The sequence below is a fragment of the Carlito syrichta genome, unplaced genomic scaffold (assembly GCF_000164805.1).
Source record: "Carlito syrichta isolate Samal-C Ts95f unplaced genomic scaffold, Tarsius_syrichta-2.0.1 Scaffold304184, whole genome shotgun sequence".
In the NCBI taxonomy this organism is placed as follows: Eukaryota; Metazoa; Chordata; class Mammalia; order Primates; family Tarsiidae; genus Carlito; species Carlito syrichta.
Window position 1 is genome coordinate 45,158 of NW_007248280.1, and position 11,898 is coordinate 57,055.

An 11,898-nucleotide genomic window follows, 5' to 3' on the forward strand; every position below is an offset into this window, starting at 1 on the left:
ATGAGAACTGATGATGACCTCAACTAAGGCAGTTGCAGTAGAAATGGGATGACACTGGTGAAATTAGGAGCTATTTATTTGGAATCCTTACTATGGTAGTGTATTATATGCAAGACTTAATTAAATACTTAATTAAATCATTCCACATATTTTGAATACCTACTGTGTGACAACAACTGTGCTGGAGCCTTGGAATAGAAGGATGAATAGGGTTTCCTGTCTTGAGTGAGCTTATAGTTTAGTGGGTTTTGTGGTTTAGTGCAATAGTCTTGTAAAGAAAAAAATTACATATAATGAGAAATATAAACTTATTATGGGAACATAGATAGCTATGTTATTAATTATTAATTTTACATTGGGAGGTGAAATTTGAGTGGAATATTGAAGTTGTTTTATGAAATTCTTTTCCCCCCTGTGTATTTTGAACTATATTTAAGACATTTTATACTATATTTTATGTTGTATAGCTATCCATTTACTAAACTTTTTTTGTTCCTACCACAAAACAATTATATAATGTCAGAAGGTGATTAAAAAGTCATTACTGAAGTATCCATTCTGGGTAAAAAGTACTAGATTATTTGTCTCTTACCTGAGAAGTATGTTCTCCATGTGAAGTGATGGAATTCCCCATTTCACTACTTATTGTTTTTATCTGTTAATTTGTTTCCCTCCCTTTGTTTTTCTGAACTATTTTTAATTATTAGGGCATTAGCAACTTTAAGTTTACTTTTAAGAAATAATGCAGTAACTTATTTTTATTATATATTACGTCTCAAAGATAAGAATAGAGATTTACAATTAAACAGGATGGATTTTTTTTTCTTCCTGAAACCCTCACTAAAATTAAGAAACAAAAGGAGAGTAGATAACAGTATATGAGGGACTTCAGAAGATGGAAAGAGTGAAGGTCTTTGAAGTGAAGTAGCCATAATCTACTTGCCTGCAGAGGGTGATATGTTGAGCGTAGGTACCCCACAGAACCTGAGAGATACTTGTAATGAGGAAATTCCAAGACTTAGGTGAAGTGTGGTACTGAAAACAGAGATTGGTTGGAAGATGATACAGAGAGTGGTTAGTTTTTCAGATAGTCTGCTCTGTCCTGTGTAGCTAAGTAACTCTCTTTTTCATCCTATAGGGGTCTAGAAGTTTATTTTCTGGAAGAATTGAACAAGGAATGCTTTAAATTGGAGGATACCAGGCATGTCAGAACGAGGGGATGAGGTGCAGGTTGAAAGTAGATTGAGTGAAACGTAGTATACAGTCATACATATAAAGTTGAGACCAGCCACCATCTTGCATGATTTTCCTCCAGCTGTTAGGGGGAATGTATGTAGTAGGGTAGATGACTGGATTTAACCAGAGTTGAGGCTTTGCCAGCTGAGACTGGACAAAGGAATATAATTCCAGTAGAAAAGCATATGATGTGGGGTAGATTCACTAATATGATTTGTATAAGAGTTCTCCAAAGAAACAGAACTAATAGTACGTAGATTATATATGGGTGTCTGTGTTTTTGTATAAATTACAAGGAATTGGCCAGTGAGTGTATAGAGGCTGAGAAGTTTCATAATCTGTTGTCTGCAAGCTAGAGACCCAGGAAAGCTGGTGCTTAGTTCTGAGACTAGAGGGCCAATGGTATAAGTGCCAGACTATGGGCAGGAGAAGACTGATGTCCCAGCTTAACCAGTTATACAGAGAAAGAGAATTCCCTCTTCCTCCTCTTTTTGTTTTATTCAGGCCCTCAATGGATTCCCTCACACTCGGAAGAGCTATATGCTTTACTCAGTCCCCCAATTCAAATACTAATCTTGTCCAGAAACACCCTCAGAGGCATAACCAGAAATAGTGTTTAATCTGGGCACCCCATGTCTCAGTCAAGTTGACATGTATAATTAACCATTTACATTGTTGGACTTGCCTCACTTTTTTTTTTAATTGGAATCTCACTCTGCCACCCATGTTGGAGTGCAGTGGCACGCTCTTGAATTGGCGTCTCACTCTGCCACCCATGTTGGAGTGCAGTGGCACACTCATGGCCACCACAGCCTTGACTTGCTGGACTTAGGCGATTCTTCTGCCTCAGCCTTCCAAGTAGCTGGAACCACAGACATGTGCCGCCATGCCCGGCTAATTTTTTAAATTTATTTTAAAGACAGGGTCTTGCCAAGTTGCCCAGGCTGGTCTCAAACCCCTGGGCTTAGGCTGTCCTCTAGCTTACGCCTCCCAAAGTGCTAGAATTATGGGTGTGAGCCACCGCATTTGGCCTGGATTTGTCTCACATATTTTTTTAAAAAGAGCCAGATACGTGGGCTTTTGCCTATAATCCCAACACTTTGGGAGGTGGAGGCAGGAGGATTTCCTCAGCCCACAAGTTCAAGTCCAGTCTGGGCAACTTGGTGAGACCTCATCTCTATAATAAATTTCAAAAATAGCCAGATGTGGTGGCACAGGCCTGTGGTTCCAGCTATTTGGAAGGCTGAGGCGGAAGGATTGCCTGAGTCCACAGGTTGAGACTGCGGTGGCTGTGAGCATGCTACTACACTCTAGCCTGTGTGACAGAGTGAGACTCCAACTCAAGAAAAAAAATTTACATATATATACACACACACACACTTACATATATGTATGAATGATTTGGCTTTGAATCTGTAGAGTTAATTGTATTTAAGAAAATCTTTAATTAGCTAGGCATTAAAGGGGGGAACATTATTTTCTCTCATTCTCATTTTGACCTTGGTATTTTTATACTTTCATACTTCATTTATGATATAGTCCTTTTTGGGGGTGATTTATTAGCTGTACAGCAGTAGTGCCTCCACCCCAGCTTTCAACCCCATAACATTTTTTTATTACAGGTCTCCTGTTGATGTTCTAAAATAGTGAAAAATATAACACAATTCAGCTTAGTACAAAATGCATCAACCTAGAGTTTGATAGCTAACTGATGGCTCTCTTAAAAGTAATAAATATAAGAAAAAAGTGTTTGAAACCAGTAAGACTGAGGCTTTCTAAAAAAACACATTTTAAACATGGGACAGTTCATGTATAAGAATAACTTTTTAGTTGATTTTGCTTCACATTATTTGTTTATTTATTTTTTAAGATCTAAAGTTTAAATTTTAGTGACCTAGTGAAATTTTTGGTTCGGCTTATAAGGGCTGCTGTGACCCACTCATAATCACCCTTCTGCTTTAATAGAAAATTTCTAAAACACAACATTCAGCTACAAATAGAGAAAAGAAATTGTTGGTGGGAAATCATAACTGAAAGTTAATTGTACAGGGTTCAAGTGCTGAGTGCATAGACTGAAAATCACAATCTTCCATGTGAGTGTATGATGTAGTCCTTTATATGATGGATATAATCTGTTTCTTAGCATCAATAGCTCTTCTTACTTGGAGTATACCATAGCATGTACATATTTTCAAGTTCTCAAGACAGGAAACATTTTCACCAGAGATTTTCATTCCATATATATATATTTTTTTTTTTTTGAGTTGGAGTCTCACTCTGTTTCCCAGACTGGAGTGCAGTGGCTGCTCCTGGCCACTGCAGCCTTGACCTGCTGGGCTCCGGCAATCCTTCCGCCTCAGCCTTCCAAGTAGCTGGAACTACAGGCGCACGCCACCACTCCCAGCTAATTTTTTAAAAAATTTATTGTAGAGATGAGGTGTCGCCAAGTTGCCCAGGCGGGTCTCGAACCCGCAGGCTCAGGCAATCCACTCACCTCAGCCTCCCAAAGCACGGGATTACAGGCTGAGCTACCGAGCCCGGCTCCATATTCTTTATTGGTCTCTGCAAGCTTGAATTTAGGGCATTTTTCTCAGTGTCTTACTTTTTTTTATTTTTTTTTTGAGTTGGAGTCTCACTGTCGCCCAGACTGGAGTGCAGTGGCCGCTCCCGGCCACCGCAGCCTCGACCTGCTGGGCTCCCGTGATCCTCCCGCCTCAGCCTTCCGAGTAGCTGGAACTACAGGTGTGCGCTACCACACCCGGCTAATTTTTTATTTATTGTAGAGATGAGGTCTCGCCAAGTTGCCCAGGCGGGTCTCAAACTCGCGGGCTCAGGCAGTCCACTTGCCTCAGCCTCCCAAAGGCGCGGGATTACAGGCTGAGCCATCGAGCCCGGTTTAGTGTCTTACTTTTTTAGTCAGCACACTATTTTTGTGTCAGATAATGGAATATTTGTAATGTTAGGAAATTTGTCTTGGTGCCTCAGTTTATCTTTAAAATTAAGCGGTGTTCATTAGATTATTTCTAAGATATCTGATCTGAAAATACCATGATTATATGTTAGGTATTTTACTGATTTATACTGATAATATAACATTCTTTGTCTTAGTTTTATTTTATTTTATTTTATTTTTTTGAGTTGGAGTCTCACTCTGTCGCCCAGACTGGAGTGCAGTGGCCGCTCCCAGCCACCGCAGCCTCCATCTGCTGGGCTCCGGCGATCCTTCCGCCTCAGCCTTCCTAGTAGCCGGAATTACAGGCATGCACTACCACGCCCGGCTGATTTTTTGATTTATTGTAGAGATGAGGTCTCGCTGCCCAGGCGGGTCTCGAACCCGCGGGCTCAGGCAATCCACTCACCTCAGCCTCCCAAAGGCACGGGATTACAGGCTGAGCCACCGAGCCCGGCCTTAGTTTTATTTTTATTGGTTTCTTTTTTTTCTGAGTTTTAACTTTTTATTTATTTTAATTTTTTCTTATTTTAAAGATGTGTGGTACAATTTCAGAATTAGGTATACAAGTGGACATTATACAGCTAAAGTTTGGGCCTTCCGTTGGTCCCTACTTTGCCTGGTTTGAGATCAGGTGCCCTTACTGATGTTGTGTCTGTCCCCCTACCCCCCACTCCCCTAGTATTCCACTACTGCCAATCACTTATTCTTATTAGTTTCAACTGCTTATCTTGTTCAAGGTTAAATTAGGTCCTTAAAGAATTTCACATTATCTCTACTGAGTTATAGTTGGACTACTCTGGCTTCATGGATATTGTCATGTATTCAGAAGAAGGAAGTAACATTGGAAGAAGCTTTGTCTTTTGCACACCTTTGATAATAAAAGTTAATATTGGGTGAATAGATTACTTGCTTCTAAGCAGTGAAGGAATACTGAAATCAAGAGACTCCATTTGAAGGACGAACATTGGCAAAAAAATTTGGCAATAAAAGTCACAGCAGGAAGCTTGTGAAACTCAACTTAAAAATTATGTATGTATAGAAAAAAATTCACACTAACAGGACATTCTTGTGAAACAGCATTTTTCTTGGCTTTGGATTTTGGAGGGCCTATTATAATATAAAGTAAATGGTATATTTATATATTAGCATAATTAAAACTACTGGGTAGAAGGTACCTGCTGTTGATGTTTCACTTTACATTATCCATTGAACATAAGCATGTAAAAATTGTTAACTCTTTATTAAAATCTTTAATTTTTTTGGTCTTCTCAGACAATAAAATTTGTCTGCTGCTCTCTTGCATGCTGGCCAGGTCTTTGAATCTGAAGATGTAATTGCATTTACTGTTTAAGCTCTATTACTTTTATTTGTCTGGGTATGATAGATTTATATGAGGAAAATTAGGGCTTATTGTTTTAGCAAATGTAATGAGCAATGTGTTTTTCTCTTTAGGATCAAACACAGCATACTGAATCAGCAGGACTGGCTAGTGGTACAGCAAGCATCATGAGTAAGCACAGACAAGTCTGTTCCTTATCACGTGTGTAAGGGGAAAAAGGTAAGAAAACCAATGTTTTTATGTCTCTTAGAGATTGAACTTGAGAAACAATTAGATCTATAGGATATAATGCTGATGAATATATGCTGCTTGCTTCATTTTTAACATTTTGTCTTGTTAAATCAGGAGTTTTTTCCAAAAAAATTTCACTTAAATTCAGAAGAAAAAAGTATTTAAAATTACTGTTAAATTATGTCACAATGCTAATATCTTTGCTGATGCTGGTTTCTCCATTTTAGAGTCCATTTACTGCTACCCTGAGCATAGAAAGGTAATATCAGAAAAACAATGGATTTGAGCAGTATTGTTAGGAGAAATTAGTGGTATATCTACCCAATTAAAGCCATTTATGTTTCTCAGTCTCCATGTAAGAGCTAAATAATTAAAGCTAATTCAGGAATGGGGAATCGGAAATGCAAAACTAATTACTTTTTAAAAATTTTTTTGACTAGTTGTGAAGAGTAATAATTTTCAGCAGAAAACTCAAAGTATTTTATTAATTCTAGTAGAACAGGAATCCTTGACTTTTTCCTGAGTAGGAGTGATGTTAGATTTTTTTCCTCCAAGTATTCATATTATTTAAGGAGTAGAAAATGGTGGAGGGTGTGTGGGCAAGATTTGTTACAGTAACTTATTATACCAGAGTGTTGTATACTCTGGGTCAGTTATCTGATTGCCCCACATAACTGTGAGGAAAGGCATGGGACCAACAGTATTAGATAGAAAACTGAGCTCCTCCTGTCTTCAGTTGAGGATGGAGCAGAGGCACTTGGCAGTGATGTCTTCCTCATCAAAATTCTGGATCTGCAGTTGACAACCTATTTCTTGTCTTCTAGCCCAGGGGTCCCCAACCTCTGGGCCACTTACCAGGTCACACAGCAGGAGATGAGCAGCAGACAAGTGAGGGAAGCTTCATCTGTATTTACAGCCACATGCCATCACTCACATTACCACCTGTGCTCCATCTTCTGTCAGATTAGATTCTCATAGGAACTTAAACCCTATTGTGAACTACACATGCGAGGGATCTAGGGTGCATAATCCTTGTAAGAATCTAATGCCTGATGATCTGAGGTTGAGCTGAGGTGGTGATGCTAGCACTGGGGAGTTGCTATAAATACAGATTATCATTGACAGTGAGGTTTGACTGTACAGAGACCATAATGAATCAGTTGCTTGCAGACTCATATCAAAAGCCTATCAGTATGTAGCAAGTGAGTTGTTGTATTCAGTTGTACAGCTGCATCTTACAGCTGAATCTGACACTTATTTTAGTTATGTGGCCTGCCAATTATTTTATTTGCCACTTCCATCCATGCCTCTTTCTTTTTAATGGTGAGTTGTATAATTATTTCATTATATATTACAGTATAATAATAATAATAGAAATAAAGTTCACAGTCATCCCGAAGCCATCCCTCTTCCTCATCTCCCCGTGGAAAAATTGTCTTCCACAAAACTGGTCCCTGATGCCAAAAAGGTTGGGGACCACTGTTCTAGCCTTCTCACACAGGAGTGTGAGATGGAAGTGCCCTTCTCTGCCTTCACCTGGCAAAATCTTACTCTTCAGATATTGCCTTTTTAGGAAGTTTTTTTACCCACTGTAGCAAAGATAATCACTTATCCACCAAATCCACCAAAATCCATTTTTCCCCTCTGTAGTAGCTGCCTCTGGGATGTGGCAGCCTAGTTAGCCGCCTTTGCAGCCAGATGTGCCTGTTGTGACTAAAGCTCACTACAGGAACATGAGCAGAAATGACATATGCTACTTCCAGGTCTGTGTTTTTAATAGACAGGGCATGCCTCCTCTAATTTCTCTTTCTCCTTACTGCTGTCTCAGTCTAGATGTGGCTGTAACCAACTTTGACTAGGTTGGTCAAAGAACGTTACCCTAGAGCAGTGCTAACCAAAGTATGACCTACTAACCTTTCTTGAGCTGTTATTAGTCCATGCAGAGATAAGGAGCTCTGTTTATTTCAGCTGACATATTTTTGATAGCAAGTCTTTACATGAAGGAAGCAATGTGTTGATCTGTCCTCTTCTTGAAGACTAGCACCTTGAATAATGTTGTCCTGGTATATGCAGGTGAACCAAGGTGGAAGGAACTGGGTTCCTTGCACTGCATCTAGTAGAGTTTCCTGTGAATGTGGAAACTTGTCTTTGTTATGAGATAAACTTGGCTCTTGTTTGAGTCACCGAAAAATCATTGGGATTTTTATAGTAGCCTACCCTACCCCAAGTAATATGCTCTTGCCTCAGTCTGATTTGGATCCACCTATGAGATATTGGCTCCTTTAGGTTAGGGACATTGTCTTATCATTGTAATCTAGTGACCAGGACAGCGCCTGATACATAGTAGATGCGCAATAATGCTTGATGCATGAATATATACAGGTTCATTATAATTAATGTATGGCACAAAGAGGAAGTACCAGTGGAGACATAAAAGGAGCCATTTGATTGGTGCTATAAAAGTGGGATCTCTAAGACTGAGATTCTAGAGAGTATCAAAATGTCTCTAGTTAGTAAAATAAAAAAGAAGAGGTTTAGAAGCAGAAAAAGAAAATGTCCATAGGAAGAAATTATACTCAACTAAGTAATTATATTCCTCTTTGAGATATACATGTATAAATATTTAATGAGCTTCTGTTTTGTATTGGAGATAGATGCTTTTGTAAAAAAGCAATTAAAGAATTCTGACATAAGGTTTAAATTCTCTGAGAGTCCCAGCTTATGCGTAAGAAGACTAACCCTCTCTCAAGTCTTTAGTAAACCACAGACTTTTCTTTGGGAAATGAAACCAAAGAGTCTGAAGACTTGGAGACATCAGATATAACAGAGATCAGGAATAATCTTTCACCATAATGAAGGCAAGAGGATTAAGGGAAATTGTATATAATGAAAGGTTAGACCCTCCTCTTAACCCTTCCTCTTTCAGAAGGTGTCTACAAGGCATTTCATTTTTGGTACCCCCTTAGAGATTATATGATTCTTCTCTGGAGTCTAAAGAAAAGACAGACTGACATTTGGGAGTTGCCCAGTGAAACAGCCATGTTCCCGTCCAATCACCATGGAGTGGAAGTCTTCCAGCTGACATGCCATACATGCAGAGCTTCCAGTTGGCTTTTTTTTTTTGAGTTGGAGTCTCACTCTGTCCCCCAGGCTGGAGTGCAGTGGCCGCTCCCAGCCACCGCAGCCTCGACCTGCTGGGCTCCAGCATTCCTTCCGCCTCAGCCTTCCAAGTAGCTGGAACTACAGGCCTGCGCTACCACGCCTGGCTAATTTTTGATTTATTGTAGAGATGAGGTCTCACCAAATTGCCCAGGTGGGTCTTGAACCCGCAGGCTCAGGCAATCCACTGACCTCAGACTCCCAAAGGCGCAGGATTACAGGCTGAGCCACCGAGTCTGGCTCCAGTTGGCTTTTAATACTTCATTTGTTAAGTAGTTAGACATTTAGGAAAAAACTTCAGTGTGAAAGAGCCCAAAACATGTAAGTACAAAAGAGGAACTTAGAAGAAATAAATAATATTGGAAACAGAAGAAGGTTAAAAATAAAAACAAAAACCCAAACTGTAGGTAATTACATCAGAGAGGTAAGAGAACAAGATGCCATAAAAAGGATCAGAAAAATAAATTGGTCTGGGAATTAAAAATATAAACATTTTTGGTGCAGTTTTAAAAATTTTAAAACAATCTCAAGCTTATAGAAAACTTGCAATACAGTACAGATAACTTTTTTTCTCTGAACCATTTGAGAGTAAGGTGTGTGTTGCATGCCCTACAACTTTTGAATGTCTTACTGTGTATTTCCTGCAAATACAGATATTCTTCTACATAAACACAATACAGCCATTAAAGGTAATTAATGTTGATGCATTACCACCATCTGATCCTCAGACTTCATTTAAATTTTTCTAGTTGTCCAATAATGTTCTTTTATATCAAGAGGATCTAGTTTAGAATCACATGTTACATTTAGTTATCATGTCTCTTTAGTCTTCAGTCTGAAACAATTCTACTTCTTTGACTCTCTTGACCATGATACTTTTGAAGATTACAGACAAGTTATTTTGTAGAATATTTCTTAATTTGGGTTTGCCTGATGTTGCCACATGACTAGATTCAGTTTATGCATTTTGGTTTGGGAACATCACAGAAGTGATGCTGTGTTCTTTTTATTGCAACCTAACAGGGAGCACAAATTTCCATTTATTCCATTATTGATGGTGTTCACTTTGGTGACTTGAGTAAGGTGGTGTCTGCCAGACTGTTCCTTTGAAGTTACTCTTTTTTCCTTTGGTAATTAGTAATTATTTTTATGGAGAGATACTTTGAAACTATGTAAATATCCCATGCCTTATCACAGATACAATTTATTCATTCATATTATGTAAAGACTTGCAGTATTCTTTTTTATTCAGTGCATTATAATTTATTGCTATAGATATTTATTAATTTTATTTATTTATTTATTAGATATTTATTTTGACACTCAAATTGTCTCTGATTTGGCCTGTGGGAGGCCTTTCAAGATGACTTCTGTTGTCCTTTTGACATGCCCCCATCATTCTTAGAGTACTTCCTTGCTTTCCACCACACAAGACACTCAAGGCTCCTCTTTTCTTCTTCTTTTTTAAATTGAAATATACCTTGTATATCATAAAATTTACCCTTTTAAAGTATATAATTTAGTAGTTTTTATGTATTCACGAAGTTGTATGACCACCACTACTAATTCCAGAATATCTTCATTACCCCAAAAAGAAACTCTATACTGATTACCAGTCACTCCCATTTATCTTCAGTATCCTCAGCCTCTGACAACTATTTACTTCTGTTTCTATGGATTTGCCTATTTTAGACGTTTCATATCAATAGAATCATATAATGTGTGACTTTTTGTATCTCCTTCTTTTAATTGTTATAATGTCTTCAAGGTTCATCTTTGCTGTAGAATATATCAGTACTTTGTTGTAGAATATATCAGTATTTTATTCTGGGGCCCCACCATTTTACATTACCCCACAAGCTATATATGAGAGTTCAAATTTCTCTACATTCTAATCAAAGCTCTTGTATTTTTTCTGTACCAGCCCTGGAATCAGTCATTTCTCCTTGGAAAAATGGAACTATATAAATATCCCATTTCTTATCATACTTACATTTCACTCATATTATTTTCTACCTTTTAATGGAGAATAATATTTAGAAACCAAATCTGCTGCTAGCTGGATGTTCATTGCTATACGGGATCCAGGAGAGAAGTTTCTGCTCCAAGGTCTTTTGTAAATAGAACTAGAAAATATATGTATATGCACATCACACATGTATTTATATCTTTATTTATTTATTTTTATTTATTTTTTTGAGTTGGAGTCTCACTCTGTCACTCAGACTGGAGTGCAGTGGCCGCTCCTGGCCACTGCAGCATTGACCTACTGGGTTCTGGCGATCCTTCTGCTTCAGCCTCCCAAGTAGCTGGAAGTACAGGCACGTGCTACCACGCCCAGCTAATTTTTGACTTATTGTAGAGATGAGGTCTCACCAAGTTGCCCAGGTGGGTCTCCAACCTGCAGGCTCAGGCAGTCCACTCACCTCGGCCTCCCAAAGCGCTGGGATTACAGGCTGAGCCACCAAGCCCAGCTATATCTATATTTATTGCTTCCAGTAGGTGTGTTTCTTTAGGTCTGTCAGTTCATACTGATACCTCAAATTCTAAACTAACAACATAGGGTTCTTTTTAGCTTTCTTCTTGTCCATATTTTTTTTTTAATGATTTTTTAAAAGTTTTAAAGATGTGGAATACATTTCAGGGTTAGGTATACAAATGTTCATTAAGTAGGTACCCTTGTTGATGAGGTGTGCCCCTTCCTCCCCTGGCAGTTTCTCTCAACTGCCAATTCCACCCCCACCCCTGACAGTTTCCCACTACTGCGAATCCCTTTCTTTTTTTTTTTTTTTTTTTGAGTTGGAGTCTCACTCTGTCACCCAGACTAGAGTGCAGTGGCCGCTCCCGGCCACCGCAGCCTCGACCTGCTGGGCTCCGACGATCCTTCTGCCTCAGCCTTCCAAGTAGCCGGAGTTACAGGCATGCGCTACCACACCCGGCTGGTTTTTTGATTTATTGTAAAGATGAGGTCTCGCTGCCC

General features: G+C 38.8%; 1 protein-coding gene across 1 annotated transcript in view; it reads left to right on the top strand.

The window, feature by feature from the left end:
* Nucleotides 1-5,635: 5,635 nt before the first annotated feature.
* The window catches only part of LOC103261910 (zinc finger FYVE domain-containing protein 9-like), a gene marked incomplete at its 3' end in the record, with an annotated part of 20,096 nt that continues 13,833 nt past the window's right edge, over nucleotides 5,636-11,898 (top strand). The window contains exon 1 of the mRNA XM_021713102.1: nucleotides 5,636-5,747. The remainder of the gene's footprint in view (nucleotides 5,748-11,898) is intronic.